The 12,268-nt window shown below is 50.0% G+C and overlaps 4 non-coding genes across 4 annotated transcripts; all 4 read right to left on the bottom strand.

The window, feature by feature from the left end:
* Positions 1-72, bottom strand: TRNAG-UCC (transfer RNA glycine (anticodon UCC)). The gene has a single exon. It is a non-coding gene; the product is annotated as a tRNA-Gly (tRNA).
* Positions 73-5,013: 4,941 nt separating this feature from the next.
* TRNAG-UCC (transfer RNA glycine (anticodon UCC)) lies at positions 5,014-5,085 on the bottom strand. Its single transcript has one exon. It is a non-coding gene; the product is annotated as a tRNA-Gly (tRNA).
* A 2,431-nt stretch (positions 5,086-7,516) lies between these two features.
* Positions 7,517-7,588, bottom strand: TRNAG-UCC (transfer RNA glycine (anticodon UCC)). Its single transcript has one exon. It is a non-coding gene; the product is annotated as a tRNA-Gly (tRNA).
* Positions 7,589-11,261: 3,673 nt separating this feature from the next.
* Positions 11,262-11,333, bottom strand: TRNAG-UCC (transfer RNA glycine (anticodon UCC)). Its single transcript has one exon. It is a non-coding gene; the product is annotated as a tRNA-Gly (tRNA).
* Positions 11,334-12,268: the final 935 nt, after the last annotated feature.

The following is a 12,268-nucleotide window of genomic DNA, read 5'->3' as shown; positions in this document are numbered from 1 at the left end:
TGCGTTGGCCGGGAATCGAACCCGGGTCAACTGCTTGGAAGGCAGCTATGCTCACCACTATACCACCAACGCCTGCCTGTCTGGGCTATCTGATGGAGCGGCCCTTAGAAATAAGAATAAGTCATTGGCTGGGAATGAAAAAAGCTTGCGTTTGACGCAGAAGCAGTTCGCATCATGAGGTCTTGCCGGTCAGCCCAACATTTCCCCGGGACCCCTTAAAAAAGGAGCTTGGTTTTAAGTTTGGTTTGATTGAACAGTACATTTTGTTGGCTGGGCTGGGACCCTCTCCTATTTAGCGCAAGAGTGGAACGAGGCAGCAAGTTCAAGGAATGACATTGCATCCAGGCACTTACAGCTCTTTGTGCCCTAATGCCATGACACAAAAACATAATTTGAAAAAAGTTAGCAGAGGATGGTTTCGATCCATCGACCTCTGGGTTATGGGCCCAGCACGCTTCCGCTGCGCCACTCTGCTGGTTGGAGAACAAGAGCTTTTCTGGGCTTTTACAGCCTACAAACCGACAACCCTAGACCCAGTTTCGAGTGAAGCGGGCAGTAGGCCTTACAAAGCCAAACAACCTGCAACCACGCACTCCCATCCCATGGCCTTTTGCAGACAGGCCTCATTTCTCTAGCTCACACCCTAACTGCCAACACCCCTTCCCCTTCTCTCTCTGTCTCTCTCTCTCTGTCTCTCTCTCTCATTCTCTCTCTCTCGCAAATAGATACTTTACTTCCCAGGTGCAACAAAACAAGCCTTCTCGAGCTGGCAGATATGGGAAGGAAGGAAGGGCCAGTTTGGAAACTCAACTCAATTACCATAAATCCCCTGCTAAGGGTTATGGGAGGGAGGAATGAAGGAACTTTGCTTCAGGGAAAGGGCTGCTGCTGCTTCAGCATGTGAGGAGCGCAGCCACACGTTTCACCTTCTTCAGTATGTTGGTTTACAGGATGAGAGAGATCCTGAAACCTCACTCTAATAGGCTGAGGTGCTGTGCTCGGTGGCCTGCTGGGACCAAGGCCTGTCAGGGCAAGGCGAATAGGCCTTTGTCAGGCCTTCGTCAGGGCTTTGTCGGGGAGGGGCCAGGAGCCCTGCTCGCTTCAATCCCCTCACCGATAGACAGTTGCAGAAACTAGGATGCAAGAACCTTTCCTGGATGGGGTTTTGATTTTCACGAAAAGTGTGTCAGCTTTGCTTTCAGCATGAGTCTGATTTCCAAAAAATGCATTTTGAACAATTTAAAGATTTGATCTGCGTTGGCCCCGGGTCAACTGCTTGGAAGGCAGCTATGCTCACCACTATACCACCAACGCCTGCCTGTCTGGGCTATCTGATGGAGCGGCCTTTAGAAATAAGAATAAGTCATTGGCTGGGAATGAAAAAAGCTTGCGTTTGACGCAGAAGCAGTTCGCATCATGAGGTCTTGCCGGTCAGCCCAACATTTCCCCGGGACCCCTTAAAAAAGGAGCTTGGTTTTAAGTTTGGTTTGATTGAACAGTGCATTTTGTTGGCTGGGCTGGGACCCTCTCCTATTTAGCGCAAGAGTGGAACGAGGCAGCAAGTTCAAGGAATGACATTGCATCCAGGCACTTACAGCTCTTTGTGCCCTAATGCCATGACACAAAAACATAATTTGAAAAAAGTTAGCAGAGGATGGTTTCGATCCATCGACCTCTGGGTTATGGGCCCAGCACGCTTCCGCTGCGCCACTCTGCTGGTTGGAGAACAAAAGCTTTTCTGGGCTTTTACAGCCTACAAACCGACAACCCTAGACCCATTTTCGAGTGAAGCGGGCAGTAGGCCTTACAAAGCCAAACAACCTGCAACCACGCACTCCCATCCCATGGCCTTTTGCAGACAGGCCTCATTTCTCTAGCTCACACCCTAACTGCCAACACCCCTTCCCCTTCTCTCTCTGTCTCTCTCTCTCTGTCTCTCTCTCTCATTCTCTCTCTCTCGCAAATAGATACTTTACTTCCCAGGTGCAACAAAACAAGCCTTCTCGAGCTGGCAGATATGGGAAGGAAGGAAGGAAGGGCCAGTTTGGAAACTCAACTCAATTACCATAAATCCCCTGCTAAGGGTTATGGGAGGGAGGAATGAAGGAACTTTGCTTCAGGGAAAGGGCTGCTGCTGCTTCAGCATGTGAGGAGCGCAGCCACACGTTTCACCTTCTTCAGTATGTTGGTTTACAGGATGAGAGAGATCCTGAAACCTCACTCTAATAGGCTGAGGTGCTGTGCTCGGTGGCCTGCTGGGACCAAGGCCCGTCAGGGCAAGGCGAATAGGCCTTTGTCAGGCCTTCGTCAGGGCTTTGTCGGGGAGGGGCCAGGAGCCCTGCTCGCTTCAATCCCCTCACCGATAGACAGTTGCAGAAACTAGGATGCAAGAACCTTTCCTGGATGGGGTTTTGATTTTCACGAAAAGTGTGTCAGCTTTGCTTTCAGCATGAGTCTGATTTCCAAAAAATGCATTTTGAACAATTTAAAGATTTGATCTGCGTTGGCCGGGAATAGAACCCGGGTCAACTGCTTGGAAGGCAGCTATGCTCACCACTATACCACCAACGCCTGCCTGTCTGGGCTATCTGATGGAGCGGCCCTTAGAAATAAGAATAAGTCATTGGCTGGGAATGAAAAAAGCTTGCGTTTGACGCAGAAGCAGTTCGCATCATGAGGTCTTGCCGGTCAGCCCAACATTTCCCCGGGACCCCTTAAAAAAGGAGCTTGGTTTTAAGTTTGGTTTGATTGAACAGTACATTTTGTTGGCTGGGCTGGGACCCTCTCCTATTTAGCGCAAGAGTGGAACGAGGCAGCAAGTTCAAGGAATGACATTGCATCCAGGCACTTACAGCTCTTTGTGCCCTAATGCCATGACACAAAAACATAATTTGAAAAAAGTTAGCAGAGGATGGTTTCGATCCATCGACCTCTGGGTTATGGGCCCAGCACGCTTCCGCTGCGCCACTCTGCTGGTTGGAGAACAAGAGCTTTTCTGGGCTTTTACAGCCTACAAACCGACAACCCTAGACCCAGTTTCGAGTGAAGCGGGCAGTAGGCCTTACAAAGCCAAACAACCTGCAACCACGCACTCCCATCCCATGGCCTTTTGCAGACAGGCCTCATTTCTCTAGCTCACACCCTAACTGCCAACACCCCTTCCCCTTCTCTCTCTGTCTCTCTCTCTCTGTCTCTCTCTCTCATTCTCTCTCTCTCGCAAATAGATACTTTACTTCCCAGGTGCAACAAAACAAGCCTTCTCGAGCTGGCAGATATGGGAAGGAAGGAAGGAAGGGCCAGTTTGGAAACTCAACTCAATTACCATAAATCCCCTGCTAAGGGTTATGGGAGGGAGGAATGAAGGAACTTTGCTTCAGGGAAAGGGCTGCTGCTGCTTCAGCATGTGAGGAGCGCAGCCACACGTTTCACCTTCTTCAGTATGTTGGTTTACAGGATGAGAGAGATCCTGAAACCTCACTCTAATAGGCTGAGGTGCTGTGCTCGGTGGCCTGCTGGGACCAAGGCCCGTCAGGGCAAGGCGAATAGGCCTTTGTCAGGCCTTCGTCAGGGCTTTGTCGGGGAGGGGCCAGGAGCCCTGCTCGCTTCAATCCCCTCACCGATAGACAGTTGCAGAAACTAGGATGCAAGAACCTTTCCTGGATGGGGTTTTGATTTTCACGAAAAGTGTGTCAGCTTTGCTTTCAGCATGAGTCTGATTTCCAAAAAATGCATTTTGAACAATTTAAAGATTTGATCTGCGTTGGCCGGGAATAGAACCCGGGTCAACTGCTTGGAAGGCAGCTATGCTCACCACTATACCACCAACGCCTGCCTGTCTGGGCTATCTGATGGAGCGGCCCTTAGAAATAAGAATAAGTCATTGGCTGGGAATGAAAAAAGCTTGCGTTTGACGCAGAAGCAGTTCGCATCATGAGGTCTTGCCGGTCAGCCCAACATTTCCCCGGGACCCCTTAAAAAAGGAGCTTGGTTTTAAGTTTGGTTTGATTGAACAGTACATTTTGTTGGCTGGGCTGGGACCCTCTCCTATTTAGCGCAAGAGTGGAACGAGGCAGCAAGTTCAAGGAATGACATTGCATCCAGGCACTTACAGCTCTTTGTGCCCTAATGCCATGACACAAAAACATAATTTGAAAAAAGTTAGCAGAGGATGGTTTCGATCCATCGACCTCTGGGTTATGGGCCCAGCACGCTTCCGCTGCGCCACTCTGCTGGTTGGAGAACAAGAGCTTTTCTGGGCTTTTACAGCCTACAAACCGACAACCCTAGACCCAGTTTCGAGTGAAGCGGGCAGTAGGCCTTACAAAGCCAAACAACCTGCAACCACGCACTCCCATCCCATGGCCTTTTGCAGACAGGCCTCATTTCTCTAGCTCACACCCTAACTGCCAACACCCCTTCCCCTTCTCTCTCTGTCTCTCTCTCTCTGTCTCTCTCTCTCATTCTCTCTCTCTCGCAAATAGATACTTTACTTCCCAGGTGCAACAAAACAAGCCTTCTCGAGCTGGCAGATATGGGAAGGAAGGAAGGAAGGGCCAGTTTGGAAACTCAACTCAATTACCATAAATCCCCTGCTAAGGGTTATGGGAGGGAGGAATGAAGGAACTTTGCTTCAGGGAAAGGGCTGCTGCTGCTTCAGCATGTGAGGAGCGCAGCCACACGTTTCACCTTCTTCAGTATGTTGGTTTACAGGATGAGAGAGATCCTGAAACCTCACTCTAATAGGCTGAGGTGCTGTGCTCGGTGGCCTGCTGGGACCAAGGCCCGTCAGGGCAAGGCGAATAGGCCTTTGTCAGGCCTTCGTCAGGGCTTTGTCGGGGAGGGGCCAGGAGCCCTGCTCGCTTCAATCCCCTCACCGATAGACAGTTGCAGAAACTAGGATGCAAGAACCTTTCCTGGATGGGGTTTTGATTTTCACGAAAAGTGTGTCAACTTTGCTTTCAGCATGAGTCTGATTTCCAAAAAATGCATTTTGAACAATTTAAAGATTTGATCTGCGTTGGCCGGGAATCGAACCCGGGTCAACTGCTTGGAAGGCAGCTATGCTCACCACTATACCACCAACGCCTGCCTGTCTGGGCTATCTGATGGAGCGGCCCTTAGAAATAAGAATAAGTCATTGGCTGGGAATGAAAAAAGCTTGCGTTTGACGCAGAAGCAGTTCGCATCATGAGGTCTTGCCGGTCAGCCCAACATTTCCCCGGGACCCCTTAAAAAAGGAGCTTGGTTTTAAGTTTGGTTTGATTGAACAGTACATTTTGTTGGCTGGGCTGGGACCCTCTCCTATTTAGCGCAAGAGTGGAACGAGGCAGCAAGTTCAAGGAATGACATTGCATCCAGGCACTTACAGCTCTTTGTGCCCTAATGCCATGACACAAAAACATAATTTGAAAAAAGTTAGCAGAGGATGGTTTCGATCCATCGACCTCTGGGTTATGGGCCCAGCACGCTTCCGCTGCGCCACTCTGCTGGTTGGAGAACAAGAGCTTTTCTGGGCTTTTACAGCCTACAAACCGACAACCCTAGACCCAGTTTCGAGTGAAGCGGGCAGTAGGCCTTACAAAGCCAAACAACCTGCAACCACGCACTCCCATCCCATGGCCTTTTGCAGACAGGCCTCATTTCTCTAGCTCACACCCTAACTGCCAACACCCCTTCCCCTTCTCTCTCTGTCTCTCTCTCTCTGTCTCTCTCTCTCATTCTCTCTCTCTCGCAAATAGATACTTTACTTCCCAGGTGCAACAAAACAAGCCTTCTCGAGCTGGCAGATATGGGAAGGAAGGAAGGAAGGGCCAGTTTGGAAACTCAACTCAATTACCATAAATCCCCTGCTAAGGGTTATGGGAGGGAGGAATGAAGGAACTTTGCTTCAGGGAAAGGGCTGCTGCTGCTTCAGCATGTGAGGAGCGCAGCCACACGTTTCACCTTCTTCAGTATGTTGGTTTACAGGATGAGAGAGATCCTGAAACCTCACTCTAATAGGCTGAGGTGCTGTGCTCGGTGGCCTGCTGGGACCAAGGCCCGTCAGGGCAAGGCGAATAGGCCTTTGTCAGGCCTTCGTCAGGGCTTTGTCGGGGAGGGGCCAGGAGCCCTGCTCGCTTCAATCCCCTCACCGATAGACAGTTGCAGAAACTAGGATGCAAGAACCTTTCCTGGATGGGGTTTTGATTTTCACGAAAAGTGTGTCAGCTTTGCTTTCAGCATGAGTCTGATTTCCAAAAAATGCATTTTGAACAATTTAAAGATTTGATCTGCGTTGGCCCCGGGTCAACTGCTTGGAAGGCAGCTATGCTCACCACTATACCACCAACGCCTGCCTGTCTGGGCTATCTGATGGAGCGGCCTTTAGAAATAAGAATAAGTCATTGGCTGGGAATGAAAAAAGCTTGCGTTTGACGCAGAAGCAGTTCGCATCATGAGGTCTTGCCGGTCAGCCCAACATTTCCCCGGGACCCCTTAAAAAAGGAGCTTGGTTTTAAGTTTGGTTTGATTGAACAGTGCATTTTGTTGGCTGGGCTGGGACCCTCTCCTATTTAGCGCAAGAGTGGAACGAGGCAGCAAGTTCAAGGAATGACATTGCATCCAGGCACTTACAGCTCTTTGTGCCCTAATGCCATGACACAAAAACATAATTTGAAAAAAGTTAGCAGAGGATGGTTTCGATCCATCGACCTCTGTGTTATGGGCCCAGCACGCTTCCGCTGCGCCACTCTGCTGGTTGGAGAACAAGAGCTTTTCTGGGCTTTTACAGCCTACAAACCGACAACCCTAGACCCAGTTTCGAGTGAAGCGGGCAGTAGGCCTTACAAAGCCAAACAACCTGCAACCACGCACTCCCATCCCATGGCCTTTTGCAGACAGGCCTCATTTCTCTAGCTCACACCCTAACTGCCAACACCCCTTCCCCTTCTCTCTCTGTCTCTCTCTCTCTGTCTCTCTCTCTCATTCTCTCTCTCTCGCAAATAGATACTTTACTTCCCAGGTGCAACAAAACAAGCCTTCTCGAGCTGGCAGATATGGGAAGGAAGGAAGGAAGGGCCAGTTTGGAAACTCAACTCAATTACCATAAATCCCCTGCTAAGGGTTATGGGAGGGAGGAATGAAGGAACTTTGCTTCAGGGAAAGGGCTGCTGCTGCTTCAGCATGTGAGGAGCGCAGCCACACGTTTCACCTTCTTCAGTATGTTGGTTTACAGGATGAGAGAGATCCTGAAACCTCACTCTAATAGGCTGAGGTGCTGTGCTCGGTGGCCTGCTGGGACCAAGGCCCGTCAGGGCAAGGCGAATAGGCCTTTGTCAGGCCTTCGTCAGGGCTTTGTCGGGGAGGGGCCAGGAGCCCTGCTCGCTTCAATCCCCTCACCGATAGACAGTTGCAGAAACTAGGATGCAAGAACCTTTCCTGGATGGGGTTTTGATTTTCACGAAAAGTGTGTCAGCTTTGCTTTCAGCATGAGTCTGATTTCCAAAAAATGCATTTTGAACAATTTAAAGATTTGATCTGCGTTGGCCGGGAATCGAACCCGGGTCAACTGCTTGGAAGGCAGCTATGCTCACCACTATACCACCAACGCCTGCCTGTCTGGGCTATCTGATGGAGCGGCCCTTAGAAATAAGAATAAGTCATTGGCTGGGAATGAAAAAAGCTTGCGTTTGACGCAGAAGCAGTTCGCATCATGAGGTCTTGCCGGTCAGCCCAACATTTCCCCGGGACCCCTTAAAAAAGGAGCTTGGTTTTAAGTTTGGTTTGATTGAACAGTACATTTTGTTGGCTGGGCTGGGACCCTCTCCTATTTAGCGCAAGAGTGGAACGAGGCAGCAAGTTCAAGGAATGACATTGCATCCAGGCACTTACAGCTCTTTGTGCCCTAATGCCATGACACAAAAACATAATTTGAAAAAAGTTAGCAGAGGATGGTTTCGATCCATCGACCTCTGGGTTATGGGCCCAGCACGCTTCCGCTGCGCCACTCTGCTGGTTGGAGAACAAGAGCTTTTCTGGGCTTTTACAGCCTACAAACCGACAACCCTAGACCCAGTTTCGAGTGAAGCGGGCAGTAGGCCTTACAAAGCCAAACAACCTGCAACCACGCACTCCCATCCCATGGCCTTTTGCAGACAGGCCTCATTTCTCTAGCTCACACCCTAACTGCCAACACCCCTTCCCCTTCTCTCTCTGTCTCTCTCTCTCTGTCTCTCTCTCTCATTCTCTCTCTCTCGCAAATAGATACTTTACTTCCCAGGTGCAACAAAACAAGCCTTCTCGAGCTGGCAGATATGGGAAGGAAGGAAGGAAGGGCCAGTTTGGAAACTCAACTCAATTACCATAAATCCCCTGCTAAGGGTTATGGGAGGGAGGAATGAAGGAACTTTGCTTCAGGGAAAGGGCTGCTGCTGCTTCAGCATGTGAGGAGCGCAGCCACACGTTTCACCTTCTTCAGTATGTTGGTTTACAGGATGAGAGAGATCCTGAAACCTCACTCTAATAGGCTGAGGTGCTGTGCTCGGTGGCCTGCTGGGACCAAGGCCCGTCAGGGCAAGGCGAATAGGCCTTTGTCAGGCCTTCGTCAGGGCTTTGTCGGGGAGGGGCCAGGAGCCCTGCTCGCTTCAATCCCCTCACCGATAGACAGTTGCAGAAACTAGGATGCAAGAACCTTTCCTGGATGGGGTTTTGATTTTCACGAAAAGTGTGTCAGCTTTGCTTTCAGCATGAGTCTGATTTCCAAAAAATGCATTTTGAACAATTTAAAGATTTGATCTGCGTTGGCCCCGGGTCAACTGCTTGGAAGGCAGCTATGCTCACCACTATACCACCAACGCCTGCCTGTCTGGGCTATCTGATGGAGCGGCCTTTAGAAATAAGAATAAGTCATTGGCTGGGAATGAAAAAAGCTTGCGTTTGACGCAGAAGCAGTTCGCATCATGAGGTCTTGCCGGTCAGCCCAACATTTCCCCGGGACCCCTTAAAAAAGGAGCTTGGTTTTAAGTTTGGTTTGATTGAACAGTGCATTTTGTTGGCTGGGCTGGGACCCTCTCCTATTTAGCGCAAGAGTGGAACGAGGCAGCAAGTTCAAGGAATGACATTGCATCCAGGCACTTACAGCTCTTTGTGCCCTAATGCCATGACACAAAAACATAATTTGAAAAAAGTTAGCAGAGGATGGTTTCGATCCATCGACCTCTGGGTTATGGGCCCAGCACGCTTCCGCTGCGCCACTCTGCTGGTTGGAGAACAAAAGCTTTTCTGGGCTTTTACAGCCTACAAACCGACAACCCTAGACCCATTTTCGAGTGAAGCGGGCAGTAGGCCTTACAAAGCCAAACAACCTGCAACCACGCACTCCCATCCCATGGCCTTTTGCAGACAGGCCTCATTTCTCTAGCTCACACCCTAACTGCCAACACCCCTTCCCCTTCTCTCTCTGTCTCTCTCTCTCTGTCTCTCTCTCTCATTCTCTCTCTCTCGCAAATAGATACTTTACTTCCCAGGTGCAACAAAACAAGCCTTCTCGAGCTGGCAGATATGGGAAGGAAGGAAGGAAGGGCCAGTTTGGAAACTCAACTCAATTACCATAAATCCCCTGCTAAGGGTTATGGGAGGGAGGAATGAAGGAACTTTGCTTCAGGGAAAGGGCTGCTGCTGCTTCAGCATGTGAGGAGCGCAGCCACACGTTTCACCTTCTTCAGTATGTTGGTTTACAGGATGAGAGAGATCCTGAAACCTCACTCTAATAGGCTGAGGTGCTGTGCTCGGTGGCCTGCTGGGACCAAGGCCCGTCAGGGCAAGGCGAATAGGCCTTTGTCAGGCCTTCGTCAGGGCTTTGTCAGGGAGGGGCCAGGAGCCCTGCTCGCTTCAATCCCCTCACCGATAGACAGTTGCAGAAACTAGGATGCAAGAACCTTTCCTGGATGGGGTTTTGATGTTCACGAAAAGTGTGTCAGCTTTGCTTTCAGCATGAGTCTGATTTCCAAAAAATGCATTTTGAACAATTTAAGGATTTGATCTGCGTTGGCCCCGGGTCAACTGCTTGGAAGGCAGCTATGCTCACCACTATACCACCAACGCCTGCCTGTCTGGGCTATCTGATGGAGCGGCCTTTAGAAATAAGAATAAGTCATTGGCTGGGAATGAAAAAAGCTTGCGTTTGACGCAGAAGCAGTTCGCATCATGAGGTCTTGCCGGTCAGCCCAACATTTCCCCGGGACCCCTTAAAAAAGGAGCTTGGTTTTAAGTTTGGTTTGATTGAACAGTGCATTTTGTTGGCTGGGCTGGGACCCTCTCCTATTTAGCGCAAGAGTGGAACGAGGCAGCAAGTTCAAGGAATGACATTGCATCCAGGCACTTACAGCTCTTTGTGCCCTAATGCCATGACACAAAAACATAATTTGAAATAAGTTAGCAGAGGATGGTTTCGATCCATCGACCTCTGTGTTATGGGCCCAGCACGCTTCCGCTGCGCCACTCTGCTGGTTGGAGAACAAGAGCTTTTCTGGGCTTTTACAGCCTACAAACCGACAACCCTAGACCCAGTTTCGAGTGAAGCGGGCAGTAGGCCTTACAAAGCCAAACAACCTGCAACCACGCACTCCCATCCCATGGCCTTTTGCAGACAGGCCTCATTTCTCTAGCTCACACCCTAACTGCCAACACCCCTTCCCCTTCTCTCTCTGTCTCTCTCTGTCTCTCTCTCTCATTCTCTCTCTCTCGCAAATAGATACTTTACTTCCCAGGTGCAACAAAACAAGCCTTCTCGAGCTGGCAGATATGGGAAGGAAGGAAGGAAGGGCCAGTTTGGAAACTCAACTCAATTACCATAAATCCCCTGCTAAGGGTTATGGGAGGGAGGAATGAAGGAACTTTGCTTCAGGGAAAGGGCTGCTGCTGCTTCAGCATGTGAGGAGCGCAGCCACACGTTTCACCTTCTTCAGTATGTTGGTTTACAGGATGAGAGAGATCCTGAAACCTCACTCTAATAGGCTGAGGTGCTGTGCTCGGTGGCCTGCTGGGACCAAGGCCCGTCAGGGCAAGGCGAATAGGCCTTTGTCAGGCCTTCGTCAGGGCTTTGTCGGGGAGGGGCCAGGAGCCCTGCTCGCTTCAATCCCCTCACCGATAGACAGTTGCAGAAACTAGGATGCAAGAACCTTTCCTGGATGGGGTTTTGATTTTCACGAAAAGTGTGTCAGCTTTGCTTTCAGCATGAGTCTGATTTCCAAAAAATGCATTTTGAACAATTTAAAGATTTGATCTGCGTTGGCCGGGAATCGAACCCGGGTCAACTGCTTGGAAGGCAGCTATGCTCACCACTATACCACCAACGCCTGCCTGTCTGGGCTATCTGATGGAGCGGCCCTTAGAAATAAGAATAAGTCATTGGCTGGGAATGAAAAAAGCTTGCGTTTGACGCAGAAGCAGTTCGCATCATGAGGTCTTGCCGGTCAGCCCAACATTTCCCCGGGACCCCTTAAAAAAGGAGCTTGGTTTTAAGTTTGGTTTGATTGAACAGTACATTTTGTTGGCTGGGCTGGGACCCTCTCCTATTTAGCGCAAGAGTGGAACGAGGCAGCAAGTTCAAGGAATGACATTGCATCCAGGCACTTACAGCTCTTTGTGCCCTAATGCCATGACACAAAAACATAATTTGAAAAAAGTTAGCAGAGGATGGTTTCGATCCATCGACCTCTGGGTTATGGGCCCAGCACGCTTCCGCTGCGCCACTCTGCTGGTTGGAGAACAAGAGCTTTTCTGGGCTTTTACAGCCTACAAACCGACAACCCTAGACCCAGTTTCGAGTGAAGCGGGCAGTAGGCCTTACAAAGCCAAACAACCTGCAACCACGCACTCCCATCCCATGGCCTTTTGCAGACAGGCCTCATTTCTCTAGCTCACACCCTAACTGCCAACACCCCTTCCCCTTCTCTCTCTGTCTCTCTCTCTCTGTCTCTCTCTCTCATTCTCTCTCTCTCGCAAATAGATACTTTACTTCCCAGGTGCAACAAAACAAGCCTTCTCGAGCTGGCAGATATGGGAAGGAAGGAAGGAAGGGCCAGTTTGGAAACTCAACTCAATTACCATAAATCCCCTGCTAAGGGTTATGGGAGGGAGGAATGAAGGAACTTTGCTTCAGGGAAAGGGCTGCTGCTGCTTCAGCATGTGAGGAGCGCAGCCACACGTTTCACCTTCTTCAGTATGTTGGTTTACAGGATGAGAGAGATCCTGAAACCTCACTCTAATAGGCTGAGGTGCTGTGCTCGGT

Source organism: Ambystoma mexicanum, chromosome 6q (assembly GCF_040938575.1).
Source record: "Ambystoma mexicanum isolate Mex_15411 chromosome 6q, UKY_AmexF1_1, whole genome shotgun sequence".
NCBI lineage: Eukaryota > Metazoa > Chordata > Amphibia > Caudata > Ambystomatidae > Ambystoma > Ambystoma mexicanum.
Note: the sequence above shows the minus strand (reverse complement) of the source record. Positions and strands in the feature narration are given on the sequence as shown.